The sequence below is a fragment of the Chiloscyllium punctatum genome, chromosome 17 (genome assembly GCF_047496795.1).
Source record: "Chiloscyllium punctatum isolate Juve2018m chromosome 17, sChiPun1.3, whole genome shotgun sequence".
In the NCBI taxonomy this organism is placed as follows: domain Eukaryota; kingdom Metazoa; phylum Chordata; class Chondrichthyes; order Orectolobiformes; family Hemiscylliidae; genus Chiloscyllium; species Chiloscyllium punctatum.
In genome coordinates this window covers 69,971,055-69,988,666 of record NC_092755.1, presented here as the reverse complement: position 1 = coordinate 69,988,666, position 17,612 = coordinate 69,971,055, and the positions used below count along the sequence as shown (strand labels likewise).

Genomic DNA, 17,612 nt, shown 5'->3' with positions numbered 1-17,612 from the left:
GAAAGGAAATCATTAGCAAGAAACCAAAAAAAAGGTTAAAAGATGAACAGACACCTGACAATACAAAGCAAAGAAAACAACATGAGAAATTAAAAGTAAATAATAATATACTTAAAAAATCACGCAATACCAGGTTATAGTCCAACAGGTTTATTTGGAAGCATTACCTTTCGGAGCGATGCTCCTTCATCAGGTGGTTGTGGAGTATAAGATCATGAAACACAGAATTTATAGCAGAAGTTTATAGTGTGATGTAACTGAAATTATATATTGAAAAAGACCTGGTTTGTTTGTTAAGTCTCTCATCTTTTAGAATGACCATGTTGGTTTCAGTTCTTTCATATGTAAATCCCAGAACTTTTTTAAAGTTGCATTCTCAAGTGAACTTTAACAACTGGTGTCATGCCAGCCCAGATAAAGCATTGAAGGTGTGAGGTGCCCTGTGTGAGGCTGTCTGTGCCACAATGTTCAGACTGATTCTAATCTAAAAACGGATTTACAGAATCTTACATGGATTCATGCAGATTTTGTGCAAAATAAAATGCAATTCTGCAAGTACAAATTCACCCACAAATGTATATGTATATCTGTGTATGTGGTTGTTTGTGTGGGGGTGGGGGTGGGGTTATGAGTGTTTGTGAGAGTGTGTATATGTGTGCGAGTCTGAGTGCAAAAAGATATACGTCTATGAGAGGGTGCGTGTGTGCAAGAGTGTAGGAGTGTATGTGTGAGCATGTGAGAGAGGGTCTGCGTGAGTGTATGGGTCTGTAGGAGGGTGTGTGTGTCTATAGGAATGAATGAGTGTGTGTACGTGTACGCGCGTGTGCGCATGTGCGAGAGTGTGTATGTCTACTGCAATGGGGTCATCTGTGGTCTGACATGAACCCAAGGAACCCAAGGTTGAGGCCATCTCCATGGGTACCGAACATGGCGATCAGCCTCTGATCGGCCACTTTGTGCTGTTGCCTGTCCTGAAGTCCGCCTTGGAGGATGGTCACCCGAAGGTCTGAGATCTGAGGTCAAATGTCCTGAACTGCTGAAGTGTTCTCCGACTGGGAGGGAACACTCCTGTCTATTGATTGTTGTGTGGTGCCCATTCATCCATTGCCAAAGCCTCTGCTTGGTCTTGCCAATGTGCCATGCCTCAGGGCATCCTTACCTGCAGTGTATGAGATAGACAATGTTGGCTGAGTCACATGAGTATCTGCCACATACACGGTGGGAGGTGTCCCCACACATAATGTTAGCATCCGTGTCGACACTCTGACACGTCTTGCAGTATCTACGGTGACAAGGTTATATGATATTGTCCTGAAAGCTTGGCAGTTTACTATGAACAATGATGTGTTTGAGGTTTGGCGGTTGTTTAAAGGTTAGCAGTGGAGGTGTGGGGAAGGTCTTGGTGAGGTGCTCATCCTCATTGATAATGTGTTGCAGGCTGCAAAGAACATGGCGTAGGTTTTCAGCTCCTGGGAAGTACTGAACGACGAAGGGTACCCTGTCAGTTGCAGCACGTGTCTGTCTCCTGAGGAGGTCATTACGGTTCCTTGCTGTGGCTCGTCGGAACTGGCGGTCGATGAGTTAAGCATCATACCCCATTCTTATGAGTACTTCCAGGTGCCCGTCACATTCCTCCTCATCTGAACAGATCCTATGTATGTGTAGGGCTTGTCCGTAGGAGATGGCTGTTTTAATATATTTCGGGTGGAAGCTGGAGAAGTGTAGCATCATGAAGTTATCTGTGGGTTTGCAGTAGAGTGAGGTGCTGACATGCCCATTCTTGATGGAGATGCTTTTTTCAAGAATGAGACAGACAGTAGAGAGTAGTCTATGGTGAGCTTGATGGTGGGATGAAACTCATTGATATCACTGTGTAGTTGTTTCAGTGACTCCTCACCATGGGTCCAGAGGAAGAAAATATGGCATCAATGTACCTGGTATATAGTGATAGTTGGAGGTCCTACATGGAGAAGAAGTCTTGTTCTAACCTGTGCATGAATATGTTGGCATATTGGGGTGCAAATTTAGTCCCCATGGCTGTGCCATGTGTCTGGATGAAGAACTGGTTGTCAAAGGTAAAAATGTTGCCGTCGAGGATAAAGCGGATAAGTTGTCGGAGAGTGCTCAGAGATTGGCAGTTGTTGGTGTTGAGTACTGAGGCTGTTGCCGCGATGCCATCATTGTGGGGGATGCTGGTGTGGAGTGCTGAAACGTCCATTGTGACAAGGAATGTTCCCAGTTCGACTGCTCCGTGGGTGCTGAGTTTCTGTAAGAAATCTGTAGTGTCGTGACAGAAGCTGGAGATCCCCTGTACAATAGGTTTCAAGATGCCTTTGACATAGCCAGAGAGGTTCTCACACAGAGTCCCATTGCCTGAGACAATTGGACATCCTGGTTCCTGGTGTATTGGCTTTGTGTATCTTCGGAAGGCAGTAGAAGTCGCCTACACGAGAAGTACGTGGGATGAAGGGGCATAGGGAACTCTGAAGAACTGGATCCAAAGTCCTGATCAATGTGTTTAGTTCATGGGTGAGGTCTTTGGTCGGATTGGCAATTAGTTGCCTGTATCGTTCCTGGATGTTCTTGCAGTAATCTGTTCTATTCTGAATGATGATGGCTCTTCCTTTATCTGCTGGTTTGAGGACAATGTTGTGATTGGTTTTGAGAGCATGGATGGTGTTGCATTGTGATCGGGTGATGTTCTGCTTTACCTTGTGGGTGCAGCTGATGAATCTGGCATTTACATATTTCCTGACAGCTTGAGCATACATGTCAAGCCCAAGGCAGAGGGCCTCCAGTGGGGTGCAAATTGACTCCTTCTTTGGTCACCCCCTCTACGGATCCCTGTAATGTCTGTTCCAGTTCCTTGGTAGGCTCATTGGGATCACTGCTGGCATCTTGAAAGAATTCCAGGAGTCTCATGCTGCAATAACCATGGGGTCCATTTTGGTGGTGGGGCAGAAATTGAGACCTCTGCTAAGAACTTTAATCTCTTCCATTTGAAGGGTGCGGCCTGATAAGTTGATGATCGAAGTCCCCGTCTCCCCATCCCCCACCCACACCCACCCACATGCACACATACGCATATAAGTTTGTGCGGTGAATTTGTATGTGCAGAACTACATTTTATTTTGCTCAAAAACTGCACATGAATCCATGTAAGATTCTGTAAATCTGTTTTTTAGATTAGAATCAGTCTGAACATTGTGGCACAGACAGTCTCACACAGGGCACCTCACACCTTCAATGCTTTATCAGGACCGACATGACACCAATTGTCAAAGTTCACTTGAGAATGTAACTTTTAAATGTTCTGCGATTTACATATGAAAGAATTGAAACCAACATGGTCATTCTAAAAGATGAGAGACTTAACAAACAAACCAGGTCTTTTTCAATACATAATTTCAGTTACATCACACTGCAAACGTTTGCCATAAATTCTGTCAGTTATGATCTTATATTCCACTACCACCTGATGAAAGAGCAGTGCTCCGAAAATAAGTGCTTCCAAATAAAACCCGTTTGACTATGATTTTTAACTTTGTACACCCCAGTCCAACACCAGCATCTTCAAATCCCGATGATATAACATTCCTCAATCTTGATTCTGTGCTTTTCTCTGATCTGGGACCTGATGTTCTGATTCATAGATGAGCATAGGCTGCCAATTAAGGGATTAAAACTTGATGTCTGGTTTTAGTGGTGTTGTTAATCCGCACATTTAATAATGATCGATTAGATTTAGTAACCAACCTTGGATGATGTGGGTTGCTAACCATGCTCTACCATTCACTCAGAAAAGTGGTGACATTCAGGTTAATATTGAAGAGTCATACTGATGGGAATGATATTTAATTACACAGAAACAAAACCATAGTCAGCAAACAGCAACACAACAACTTATTTATAGAACATTTAAACCAGTACAAAATGAAATAATAGGAAAGCTGAAATAAAAGCTGTTATTAAAACAAAGAGGGTTTGATTTTACCCTGATAGAGGTCAGCACAGTGGCAGGTGGCTGTGAAAATTCCCGTTTGCTGGGATGTGGGTTTGCCAGCTCCATGTTTCCCCTCCGGGTCATTTTTGTCGAAATAGAATGGTGGGGACAGTGGGAAGGGAGAGGTCCTTGCAGGACTAAGAGGGTGCTTGGGATTATCCAACTTGCTGCCCAGGTTCTCTGAAGTATCAGGGACAAGGCTAGCTGCTTGTGGATGGAGGTCTGGGCTAGCAGCTGTCTGGGGAGATTTTGAAGCCTCCCAGCCTGTTCTCATTACCCTCTGTGGAGTGGCATATCCTGAATGATGGCAGCCTGGTGATGAGGGCAGATATTTTGCAAACAAGATGGAAAGCCTGCTGCTTCCATCCCAGGACACTCATCTTTACTCACCCGAATAGTGCTTCTCAAGTGGTGGAATGAATTACATTGACTCTCCAGCTTTGAGAAACATAGGACGTGGGAGCAGAAGTAGGCCATTCGACCCATCGAGTCTGTTCCACCATTCAATAAGATCATGGCTGATCTGATGATCTTCACCCACCACTTTCCTGCCTTTTTCCTATAATCCTTGATTGTAGGAAAAATCTGTCCATCCCAGCCTTAAATATACTCAATGACCTCAGCCTCAACAGCCCTGTATGGGAAGGAATCCACAGATTCTTTAACTTTCAAGAAGAACTTCTTCCTCATCAATTTTAAATGTGCACGAACTCTTATTCTAAGATTATGCCACCTGGTCTTGCACTCTAGTAAAGGGAGACAACCTATCCTATCAGCTATCCTATCAAGTCCCTCGAGAATCTCAATAAGACTGCCTGTCATTTTTCTAAACTCCAATGGATGGCTAGTTTGATCATTATTAGGCAATTTCCACAAGGTTCCCAGAGACAATCACTGCTTGGTAACTGTTGGCTTCATGTGTGAGTTTCTTCGTCTTTCTGACCAGGACGTTGGGCTCCTGATGTTCCACAGAGAGACTCCTGATCTGGATCTTTTGAAGGGGGAGTGTAGAGGTTTTTGAAGCTGCAATTTCATCATGAAAAAGTTCAACAGGGCTGATACTGAGTATGTTGGAGAAGTCAGCAGCATTTCTTCAATTTCAAAGCATGTTTTTAACATAATACATCAAAGAATTTCTATCTCAACTGGAGGCTAGCTGAATAATAATAACACAGAAGGTATGAACGGTAGATTTCAAGCCATTTCAATCGATTTCAGGTATTTTTGATCATCTAGCTTGTTTAATAAAAAAAAGACTTCTTTTTAAGTAAATTGCCTGATTCCATGAAAACTTTTGAGTGGCAAAAAGGTTTGGGTGCATTTAACATCTATGTATTGATACTTACCTCCTTTGCACCTGCAGATGTGATGGATAAAAATAAGTTAGACTTGGATCCATTTTTATGTTAGTTCTAATTTCCAATCAGGTTGATATTGTTGGTAGGACTTCCTTTCTGAACTTTAGCAGTGGGGAGTCTCTTCAATTTCAAGTCCATGAAACCCATTGTCTATGTTCACTAGGTGTAGATGAGAACTCACGTAAACAGTTAAGTGTTTCAGACCACGGGTCAGCAGCCTTTTCCATCTGAAGTGACTACTTTGAGAGTTTTACCTAAAACAAAATATTTTCCATTCTTGAAAATTTGACATGTTAATTGATGGAATGAGCAATTTGCATTTAGCATAAATAAAATACATGTATTACATTTTTGAATCAATAGATAATAGCAAAATCAAATGTCTGAATCATATGCTTGTCATTTTATTTATGATAATTCTCTCAATATTATTTTTAAAGTCAATTTTAAGATTAGACTAGATTCCCTAGAGTATAGAAACAGGCCTTTCAGCCCAACAAGTCCACACCGACCCTCTGAAGAGTAACCCACCCAGACTTATTCCCTACCCTATATTTACCCCTGACTAATGCACCCACCACAATGGGCAATTTAGCATGGCTAATTCACCTGACCTGCACATTTTTGGACTGTGGGAGGAAACGGGAGCACCTGGAGGAAACCCACGCAGACACGGGGAGAATGTACAAACTCACACAGTCAGTTGCCTCAGGTGGGAATCGAACTCAGTCCCTGGTGCTGTGAGACAGTAGTGCTAATTAAGACAAGCTTTTGCCTATTAATTCTCATAGTTTTAAAACAAAGATTCTAATAACATATTTAGGATAATTTAACAACATAGTTGCATAAGAAACAATGATGGTTGCAACCATAAAGCCTGTACCTTGAACCAAAGGCATTATCTATCACCATGGTGTAGCTGTACTGCTCAAACAGGTTTATTTAGAGCATGGTGATGTTTTTGTTAAAATAATCATTTGAAACTGTGAAGTGCAGCATAATGATTAGCCTTTTATCTCTACAACTAAAATATGGCTCTTATTTTTTTTAGGCTTTTCTTATGTTAATATAATCCGACTGGAAAAGCTTGGGAGCCACAAATGAGAAGTTAAAGAGGCTCATATGGATCCACAGCCATGTGTTAAAGGTCAGTTGAGTTATTCTGGTTAATTATCTTTTTTTCCCCAGTCGCTGAGGCTTTCATTTGTGCCTGTTGTCCTGTATTATATTCTTTTTTGCACGGAATGTTATTAGTTGGGATACAATGGAAGCAGGTCAGATCCCCAGCATCAATGTTATACACATGCTGCAAGTCTAAAATCTAGCTCAATGTTGTAAGTGAACTGTGTTCCATCATCCATCTTCAATTGTAAATCTGTATTATATCTGCATATACGGTCCAGAATACATACTAATTGTGTTTGAAAGTTGGCTCTCACCATGTTGCCTCTAATGACAATTCCATGTGGAATTACCTACATTCTTGCCAGAAATTAAAATTAGCCCTTGTGGTTTGCCAACTTTACAGCTGATGACATCAGTGTGCTGGGAGCCGTTTGCATCCCATGGTATTTCTTTTAAACCTTGTCCCTGGGATTTCAAATGGATAATGAGCTAGGGTCCAGTAGTAAACCCTCCCAGAATTACTGGGCTACAGGAATGATTTCCAGGTGCTAACCATGAATCATATGCACAATGTAGCTGTGCCCTGCAGTTTGTGACATTCATCGAATGTTTCCTGCTGTTGTTTTGATCTGAAATGATAATTCAGTGTGTAGCTAGGCAGCACCTGCGTAGCTTTCCCTAGTCCCAAAGGTTGGCTGGATGCAAGCACTTTGTATATTATAGGGCAGAATTATATCAGACCTTTGTCAATAGACTCACTGGTGGGAAGGCAGGTGAAATGGCACAGGAAAGCATTGGGGGTATGCCTGATTCTGTCATTTTATCATCATTGGGTTCAGGGTCACAGGGACACTACCCAGTGGCAAAGGCCATCCTGTCGCAACACCTTTGCATGGACAATGTGACCCTACCAGGATGACTGGGGCTTGCCTGCCTGTGAACCTCAACACCACTCACCATTCCTGAAGAAGGGCTTATGCCCAATACCTCGATTCTCCTGCTCCTTGGATGCTGCCTGACCTGCTGCGCTTTTCCAGCAACACATTTTCAGCTCTGATCTCCAGCATCTGCAGTCCTCACTTTTTACCACTCACCTTAGGCCCGTTTGGTCATTGTGAAGTGCCCTCCAAGCAACTGAAGCCACAGAAATGGCCACTGCTAGCACAGCAGCAGCATGTCAGCCATTGTAGCTAACTTCAACTCACACAATCTCCACATGAAGACATCCTTGGATGTGGAGACATTGGGAACTTAACGTGGAAGAATGGTTCAGAGTTCGAAGTGCTGCGAGAACAGGTACGTGTGCCCTCAAGATGATGGATCTTAAACTGCTGTCAATCCATTTCCACTGAGAAGAAATCCACCCCAGAGTAATAATACATTGGTGGTGGCATAAACAAGGGCAGGGTTTTGAGAAAGGGTCCCTCCCTCAGATGCTGCTATATAACATAGGGGTATATGTTAGCAGCTCCTGTAGTCCCAGCAGCACCTACAACTCAGTGGTGGTGAGAGTCTTGGAGTCATATATAGGCCTGACCAGGTAAGAATGGCAATTTCCTTCTCTGAAAGGCATTAGTGAACCAGAATGGGTTTTTCCAACAATTGACAATAGACTGACAGTCATCATTAGACTCTTAACTTCAGGGTTTTATTGAATTCAAACTTCACCCATCTGCCACAACAGGATTTGAACTCAGGTCCCCAGAACATTAAGACGGCCTTTGGATTAACAGTCCAGCAATAATACCACTCGGATATCAACTCCCCATTTCCTGTAACAGGATACATACTGGGTACTGGCGGAGGTGGTGTGGTTCAGCTGGGAGGGTGGGAGTGGAGCAAGGTAGTGGGGCTTGGATTTGAAGGGCAAGTTGGTCGGAAGGGTGTACCAAACCTGAAGGATAGATGCTCCTGAGGTGGAAATTAATACTTCATTGCTTTCCTCAAGCCCCTTTAAAAGGAAATACTGCCTATTCATACCTAGCCAACTGTGGTAATTACATAATGAAATGAGCAGCATAGTATCAGAGACCAGGACTGCAGACGCTGGAGATCAGAGCTGAAACGTGAAGTGCTGGAAAAACACAGCAGATCAGGCAGCATCCGAGGAGCAGGAGAGTCGACATTTCAGGCATAAGCCCTTCACCAGGAATGTGGGGTAGGGAAGGTGGCTGAGAGATAAATAGGAGGGTGGGGTGGGTTGGGAGAAGGTAGCTGGGAAGGTGATAGTTAGATGCAGGTGAAGGTGAAGGTTGTAGGTTAGAGTGGAGGGTGGAATGGATAGGTGGGAAGGAAAATGGACAGGTAAGGCAGTTCAAGAGGGCGGTGCCGAATTGGAGGTTTGGATCTGGGATGAGGTGGGTCAAATTGAGCTTCTAATAAGTACAATTGACCCTCTGTTATTTATTTCCATATGATAGTCGGGCTGTGATTTTCAGTGAGGTACTAATCAATTGTGAGTGGGCTATACTTGTTCCCACTTTCAATATAATCTATGCCATTGATTCCTATGGAATTTCTCTGGACCTCCTGCAGCAATTTCAACAACAAATTGACGTAAATTACAGAGAACTGACGGAAATGGCATTTTAACCTGTTTCATAGGGGTCTCTGTTAAAGTTATGGTGGGAGATTGGGAGAAATCTCATGGAAATAAGTTACAGTTCAGCCAATTTCCCCTCATCAGTACCAGCAGTGATGTACTACGACAAGCGTGTGGTGGTGTCATCCTTCACAGCCCTATTCGCCTTTAATTACGAAATCTCTGAACATCAGAAAATCTGTCTCGAACATGAAGAATGCAGACATGTAGGAAAGTTATCAATCAGAGATTAATGAGAGATGAGTGAACAGTAATAGATTATAAAACAGTCCTGGTATTTTCCCAAAGGCTTATTCTTCACTAATTACAGAATGAATACCCATCCTGTGCTAAACTCATTAAGATCCAGAAAATTACTAATGACGCATTGGCCAATAATGTATTCTCAATGCCTGAACAGTGCTGCGGTTGCTTAGCATCTATTTGAACAGACACAAAGAGCAGGTTTCACATTCAGCCATGTTGTTGCAAAAAGCAGCTGCATTTAACTAATATTTATTGGTAATTTATCTTCTTCCTTTAGTTAATACAATTATGCACATCTGATGGTCTGATGTTTAGGTGCCAAAACAGGTCATTTCAATGCTTTTTGTGGGGCATTTCTGTGTGCTTATCAGCTACCTCATTTCCTGTTTTCCAAAAGATGACTACACATCAAAAGAGACCTCAAAGCCTGGAAAGTGCTACCACACTTCCTGAGGTGAGGAAAATGGTTATTTTTTAAAATCTACACCCTGGATCCCTTTGTAGGAGCTCTGATGAAGTCATTTAGATTCAAAATTTTAGCTTGTTTCCTGTCTATGGATGCTGCCACACCCATTGGGATTTCCACCATTTCCACCACAAAGATCCTTTTGTTCTTTCATATCATTGGACCTCTAATTTTTCAAAAATTATGTGTTCTCCTTCTTTGTTCATCCAAAGTGTACCACATTACACTAATGTACATTGAAAATGAGTTTCACTGGTCAGATGAGAGTTAGTTGTAAAGGCAGGAGGCTGGATTACCCCTCTCTTTCATCTGTTATACTCTTCCCTCTGGTTTAATGGGGCATTGTTTCCCTGTCTGATGCTCTGGTCCATCAAACATCACCAACTTCATAACCAGACCTTAGGAACCTGTTGGAACATCAGTGTCCACATCCCATGGTTCTCCCAGTCCTACTCCTATGACAAGTACAGGCACCATTCTAGCTTTTCTGGTTGTAGTCTTTTCCATGCCCTGCCCCTAGCCCAGAGAGAGACTTTCAGAGGATTCCGAGATCTCTTGGATATCCTCTGCTTTCTTCCCCATCAGTTCATATTCCATCCCGGATCTGGAGAGTCAACCTAGATGCAAGTTAATCGTGATTATGATTGTTTTATTTTTCCAGTCTCTTATTGTTTCCACCACATCCTTGGGTACCTGCCATGCTTTTAGGATTCCACCCATTCTTTTCTTTTTTCCCAATGAGTTTCTTATATTAATCTACAGAGAAAAATCAAGTGAAGCTACCATAATTCCTGAGGACCATAGGGCTGCTCTCTCAGAAGAGAGAGAGAGAGAGATGACTGGGGATGAGTTTTACCTGAGAGTGACCACTTTTCAGGCGAGGGAAGGTGGTGTAGGGAGATTGGGTGTTGAGGAGGCAGGATACTCATAGTGACCTCAGTCAGTGTGGGACTTGAACCTGCACTGTTGGCATCACTCTGTATTGCAAACCAACCATCCAGCCAACCCAGAGGTTGCTTAGCTTAATCGGCCGGATGACTGGCTTGAGATACAGAGTGATGCATACCAAAAATGCGGGTTTAATTCCTCTACTAGCTGAATTACCTTCTAGTTTCTCAACCTCACCTCTCAGTGAACGTGGCCCTCAGGCTGAACTTACCACTAGTTGTGTGTCTGTCTGTCTCTCTCTCTCTCTCTCATGAGAGTATGGCTATGGTGACTTTCATTTGTTGAAATTTAGGTGAGGGTTACTTATGCACAGCCCAGCGTCTCTCTATGAGTGTCTATTTTGTCTGCTGTAAAGTTCTGACCTTCTTGCATTGGCCTTACCAACTCATGGGCAATTGTGCGTATCACCCACATTTCTATGAATGCTCCATGCCCACCATTTGACTGAGCCACAGCTCCTTACCCTGGCCATTTATGATAACTCCATACCCAAAACTCCAGGTGTCTATTTGTTGATGCCCAGTTAAACTTCAGGTCCCATGACAATGAGGAGACCTTTCCTAAGTATGAATGATTAAAATAAAATGCACTTACCCCTTCTATTGGTCTCCTCACTGTTGTGGTTCCGATGTAATGTACCTTAGTCTTATCAACAAATATTACCCCTTCTATTGGTCTCCTCACTGTTGTGGTTCCGATGTAATGTACCTTAGTCTTATCAACAAATATTACCCCTTCTATTGGTCTCCTCACTGTTGTGGTTCCGATGTAATGTACCTTAGTCTTATCAACAAATATTAGGAGAACTGACCCACCAAGTTTCCCTTTAAATGATCACCTCATGAGTTGGATGTTGATGTAAGCAGTTTATTTTTACTCCAGCTTATATAGGGAGAGTCACCCTCACCAACACATGCTGCGACTCTGATCAAACAAGCATTTACGCTGCTACAAAGCTTAACCAGAAGTGTCACATTTCCATGTGGCTTTTTGTATATTCCCCCAAACTTGCCTTTCCTTAATTCCATGCTTTGACATAACTCTGTTCCTTTCCCTATGCATGAAAGCTACCATGTAAGTACAAGCTTCTTTTTTTTTACTAGAATTTTTAAAAAACAGTTCATCGGGTGTATGTGTTGCTAGCTAGGTCAGTATTTATTGCCCAGAGCGCAGTTAAGAAGCAATCACGTTGCTGTGGGTATAGAGTCACATATACACCAGACCAGGAGGTAAGGACAGTATAGGACATGAGTGAACCAAATGGATTTTTACAACAGTCACCATTTATTTCAGATTTTTATTGACTCAAGTTTCATCATCTGCCATGGTGGGATTTGAACTCATGGCCCTAGTATATCAACTTGGGAGGTAGTGGATTACAAGTTCAGTGATGTTACCACTCCACCAGCGCTTCCCAGCATTAAAAAGATACATGGTGAAACTTTCAATTTCCCACACGGTGTGCAACAGACAGGAACAGATCGACACAGCCTGTTATACCTTCTGTACATGTTTCCTTTCCAAAAATTCAATCTACTGCCCTGTAGCTCACTTAATGTTCTGGCCAGGTAGAAAACTCAGCCTAAATTGTTTGAATTCCATGGTTAACCTGAAGACTGGATTCATTTCAATAAATAACCAACAGGTTAGTAGCTGAACATTCAACATTTTGAAATGAACTCATTGGATTATACTGATTGCAGTCATCAACATTGAGAATAGGTTGTGTAAACAGATGAACTGGAATTGCATATGCAGAGACAATGCATTATCAGTGGCGGGTTGAATTAGGAGAGACAGAGGCATACTATTAATGTCACTAGACTAGTAACCCTGAGCTCCAGGTTAATGTTCTGGAAATGCACTTGAATTCTGGAATAAAATGTTACCCTCATAGTGGCCATGCAATCAATTATTTAAAAAAAGGCCTTTCGAGTGTTATGGACCAGGCCAGACCCTATCAAAACATTTTAGGCAGATAGCCCAGACCTTACCTTTTATCAGTTTTTAAGACAAGTGTACAGTGGATATTCCAGGAGTGATACAGCTGGTCAAACCATTCAGCTTTAAGCAAAACAGATTTAGTTAAACACTCTAGATGAAACACGAACAAAATAAAACAGAATTTAGAATAACAACTTTTTTGATAACCCAACAGACTCGATCGCAAATTAACAAAGCTGTTCCAATTCTCGCAATATCCCAGAAACACATCCCTTGGCAAATGATAAATTCAAACATAGGTTCTTACAGACAGAAAGTCCAGGTTAGACCCCTGTTGAAGCATGGGACCTCTTTTCAATGTAGCCGCTGCTCTCGGTCCCCAGCAGTTTCTGACTGCCTGCTGAAACTAAACCAGACTAGAAAAAACATGAATGGGGAAAATTGACCACTCCCCTTTCACTGTACAACTGTGTTAAGTAAAAAACCTAAAGGTCTCCTCTGATTGTCGACTTAAGCAGTTATGTTAGCCATTTCGGCACCAGTGACTTTATAGCCCCTCTTGAAACAAACCAAGGGCAACAGAACCTTGTAGGATTGTTGCAAGAGTCATAGAGTCATAGAGATGTACAGCATGAAAACAGGTCCTTTGGTGCAACTCATACATGCTGACCAGGTATCCTTAATTAATCTAGCCTCATTTGCCAGCACCTGGTCCATATCCCTCTAAACCCGTCCTATGGGTGAGAGGGCAACAATATAGGAGACCTACGGGGCAACTTTTTCACACAGAGGGTGGTTCGTGTATGGAATGAGCTGGCAGAGGAAGCGGTGGAGGCTGGTACGATTGCAACATTTAAGAGGCATTTGGATGGGTATATGAATAGGAAGGGTTTGGAGGGATATGGGCCGGGTGCTGGTAGGTGGAACTAGATTGGGTTGGGATATCTGGTCAGCATGGATGGGTTGGACCGAAGGGTCTGTTTCCATGCTGTACAACTCTATGACTCTATTCATATACCCCTCCATATGCCTTGTTAATGTTGTAATTGTAACAGCCTCCACTTCCTCTTTCAGCACATTCTATACTTGTGCCACTTTCTGTGTAAAGATGTTGCCCCTTAGGTCCCTTTTAAATCTTTCCCCTCTCACCTTTAACCTATGCCTTCTAGTTCTGGACTCCCCTAGCCTTGGAAAAGACCTTGGCTATTCACCCTATCCATGCCCCTCATGATTTTATAAACTTGTATAAGGTCACCCCTCAGCCTCTGACTCTCCAGGTAAAATAACCCCAGCCTGTTCAGCCTCTCCCTATAGCTGAAACCCTCCAGCCCTAGCAACATCCTTGTAAATCTTTTCTGAACCCTTTCAAGTTTCACAACATTCTTCTACAGCAGAGAGACCAGAATTGAACGCAGTTTTCCAAAAGTGGTTAGAAGGAGGAAATCTGCTGTCCTTACCTACTTATGACTCCCCAGTGTGGTTGACTCTTAACTGCCCTGGGCAATAAATGCTGGCCTTTATAGTATTACTAAACCATGGGGCTACTCTCTCATGAGAGAGGTAACTGGTGGTGGTTTATTCTGAAGGTCACCATGTCTAAGGGAGAGACCTTCATGGCAACCTCAGCCAGTGTGGAAATTGAACCCACGCTGTTGGTATCACTCAGCATAGCAAAGCCAGCCAACTAAGCCAAACCAAAACCGGCTAAGATATTCACAAATAGCAACTTCTCTAACTGATTTTGCTCAGATCCAATGAAAAATTAACTTAAATGAACCAAATTTCCGGTAATTACAGATTTAATAATTATCCGCCAGTGAAAGTTTTTGTCTATTCCAACGTTGGCTCATATAAGTAAATATCCCATCGATTTTTAAGCCAGAAGTTTATCTGTTCATTATCACAGCAACAGAGTGATGATGTGGGTAGGCAGCATACTTTATAACAAGGTGCTGAAGGATTACATCCTCTGCTTCTGCTGACCTATATCTGGTCTCGATAGCATTAAAACATGTCGCATCTTTCAACAGTGAGTTTTCTACCTCGGGGGAAGGAAGCATATCCCACTGATCTCGCTGGCTGTAGATAGAATCATTCACTTCACAAACTTTGGCAGTGGGCCACATAACGAAATGTCGGACAAACAATGTGAAGGAAACAGGAAGGAGAACAAACCTATTAAAAAAAGAGAGAACTAATTTTATGTGGTGAAAGAACATTTTTCAAAGCAAATACGTCTTGATCGTTTCGACAGTATAGTTGGGGAATTCCAATAGTTTAACTCCCAGCTAGACCTCACTTTGGATAGCTAATGTACATGCCCTACCCACCTGCTGTGTGCCCAAAAAGGATTGGGAAATGTTAGCAGACCAGCAAGTGGGCCCGGGCAGTCAGCTAACAGGAGATTGTTAGCTGTTGGTGACGGTCCCATGCTACTCTTGTCCGACTGAATGGTAGAGATGGTCCTGTCAAAAGAGATACATTGCTGCAGTCCATCTTGTAGATGGTATACACTGCTGTTTCCTGTGCATTGGTGGAGGGAGGAGATGTTTGAATTGTGGCAGTTGAGTGGTTTTGTCCTGGATAATGTTGTTGAATGACAAAGAGATATGGAAAATCCCAATCCTGGTGTTTCATTAGCATTCTCTAAGAGAGAAGACAGAGCACATCTGCATATATCTTTCCTGGAGGAAGAAAGAGATCAAGCACCAGAATCTACGACCCCAGGAAGTTCCCACAAGGGGTTGCTCATGTGCCTCGTATGATTCAGCTGAGCCCCCACTAAAACAAAAGACATGATCAATCTGCTGAGAGAGGTGGCAGGGATCGACTGGGGGCAGTTGGGGGGGGGGGGGGGGGGGGGGGTTGGTGGAGACTTCATGATCGTGTGCCCCCACTCTCCTTCAGAAGATGAAGTGAATATTGAAGAACTTGGCTTCCTCCATGGAATGGTTGGGAGCCATCTTGGGGACCCAGGTCCAGAAGAACACTGAATGACTGCCAGATGTGCTCACCCACCTCCATTCCATTCATCTAGCCACCAGTGCTCAGAACCAGTGGCAAGACAAATGTGGGGTGAGGTACCTCACATCAATCCAGCTGCCTCTTTCACATAAGGAGGCAAGTTGGAGCCAGTGGGCACTTACAGACACACCTCGACCCCACCCCACTCCTCCAGAAGTTTAGTTTCAAAAGTACTCAAGGTGCCCTGCCTTTCTACCTCCCCTTCAACCAACCCCAGCATCTTATGGTTGGCATTCTAGATGATATAGTGCAGTTACTCATGTGGCTTGCACAATGGTGTTGAATTATTTATGTGCTTGTAAAAATGTTAATGTGATAAAAACATGGAATCTACCTCTGCAAGAAAAAAATGCTGAGTTTTTTTAATACAAGCTCATGGTGCTTAGTTAGTGTGTGGTAACGTGAATAATATCTCTACTGGTGGATATGACAGGTAGTGGTAATTGACAATTTGAAATGTGTTCCAAACTGATCTAAAAGAACAGACGTGGAAGAAGAAAAGCATTAAAAGGTAGTTTTACATTATTTATACTCCAATAGCTTCATTTTTTTTTAATGATCTTGTTCTGTGAAATCCTAACTGCAACTTCTATAATATGCTTGAGAAAAAAAGAGACCAGAATCCAAGAGCAATTTGGAAGTTTCAGTGGTTGTTATTTTACCAGCCTTAAAATAATAATGGGCTATAATTTGCTGTCAAAATAATGGTGAGGATAAAGATGCTCTTTGTTACTTAAGCACAAATGCTGCAGCAATTTCACATTACAGTGGGGATGAGGTTCAATTCAAAGATCTAAAAGTTGCTGTCCTAGTTTCACTGCTCTGTCATTAGGTTCACGAAAGCAACATCTCATGATCAGACTCATTATTGATCATTTGTCAGTTTACTTTACTTTTGCAATTTATGCAAACTTTTTTTTATTTCAAAAATATACTTTATTCATAAAATACTTTGATGATCTGTACAACTGGACATGCCACACACATGTAAACATTCCATTTGTTTGCATACCGAAAACAGAGTAATCATTCCTATTTACAGGTCTGTACGATGACATTTTTAGCTGAGGCATCAGCAGATCTGGCCACAGACAGGGGAGTCCTGTCCATTTCAGTCTAAGTGGCCTTTTAACAATGTGATATGTTGCTCACAGCTTATCACATTCCCTGTTACTGGGAAGTTAACAACTGCATTTGTGGAAGTAGCAACCCTTCACGTTTTAATTGTAGTTGCAGACGTAAACAATGTAAAATTTAAGATTTTATTTTACTTTTCTTTTCAAAATATAGAAACAGGACCAGATTTAGCCCAAACGAAACTGGTTGAAGTAGAGCATGCTGGGATCGCTGACAAAATTTTGTGTAATTTGTGCTAAATGACTGCCAAAGCACTGACTGCTGCAGGATCGAGCTGGATAAACAAAAGGATGACCATTACCAAGTAAAATCACAAACTCAAAATTACTAGTGGCTGTAGTCTCAGTACTCTGAACCTGCTCGGACGATAGTCATGGGACATTCTGTCTGAAGGACTATTTCTGTAACTAATACTGTGTGCTTTGCTGTGGCTAAGGGTATAAAGGGTTGTTGATCTCTGTAATCGGGGAGAATGCTTGGTCAAAACCCATGTTGAGGGTGACCTCTCAGCTCCCAAAAGCTTTTGTTTAATAAACTATGCTTTGACTTGCTGCTAAATCTGATTCTTGAGTAATTCTTCTCTCCAACAAGTTGGCGTCGTTGGCTGGTTATTGTCCACGGCACCGGGTAGAGTGGCCACCTCCCGGGAGTCAGGATAGGACACTGAACAGAAGCAGATCAAACTACAGTAACTGTTGATCCGATAAGAGTGAATGAAAGAGCGTCTGATGTGTGGCGTCTGATTTAAGTGCAATCGGA

General features: G+C 42.5%; 1 long non-coding RNA gene across 1 annotated transcript in view; it reads left to right on the top strand.

Moving 5' to 3' along the window:
• Positions 1–17,411, top strand: part of LOC140487948 (uncharacterized) — a 31,494-nt gene extending 14,083 nt beyond the window's left edge. Inside the window, exons 2-3 of the long non-coding RNA XR_011962974.1 lie at positions 6,413–6,508; positions 17,007–17,411. This is a non-coding gene — a long non-coding RNA (uncharacterized lncRNA). The remainder of the gene's footprint in view (positions 1–6,412; positions 6,509–17,006) is intronic.
• The last annotated feature ends 201 nt before the right edge of the window (positions 17,412–17,612 follow it).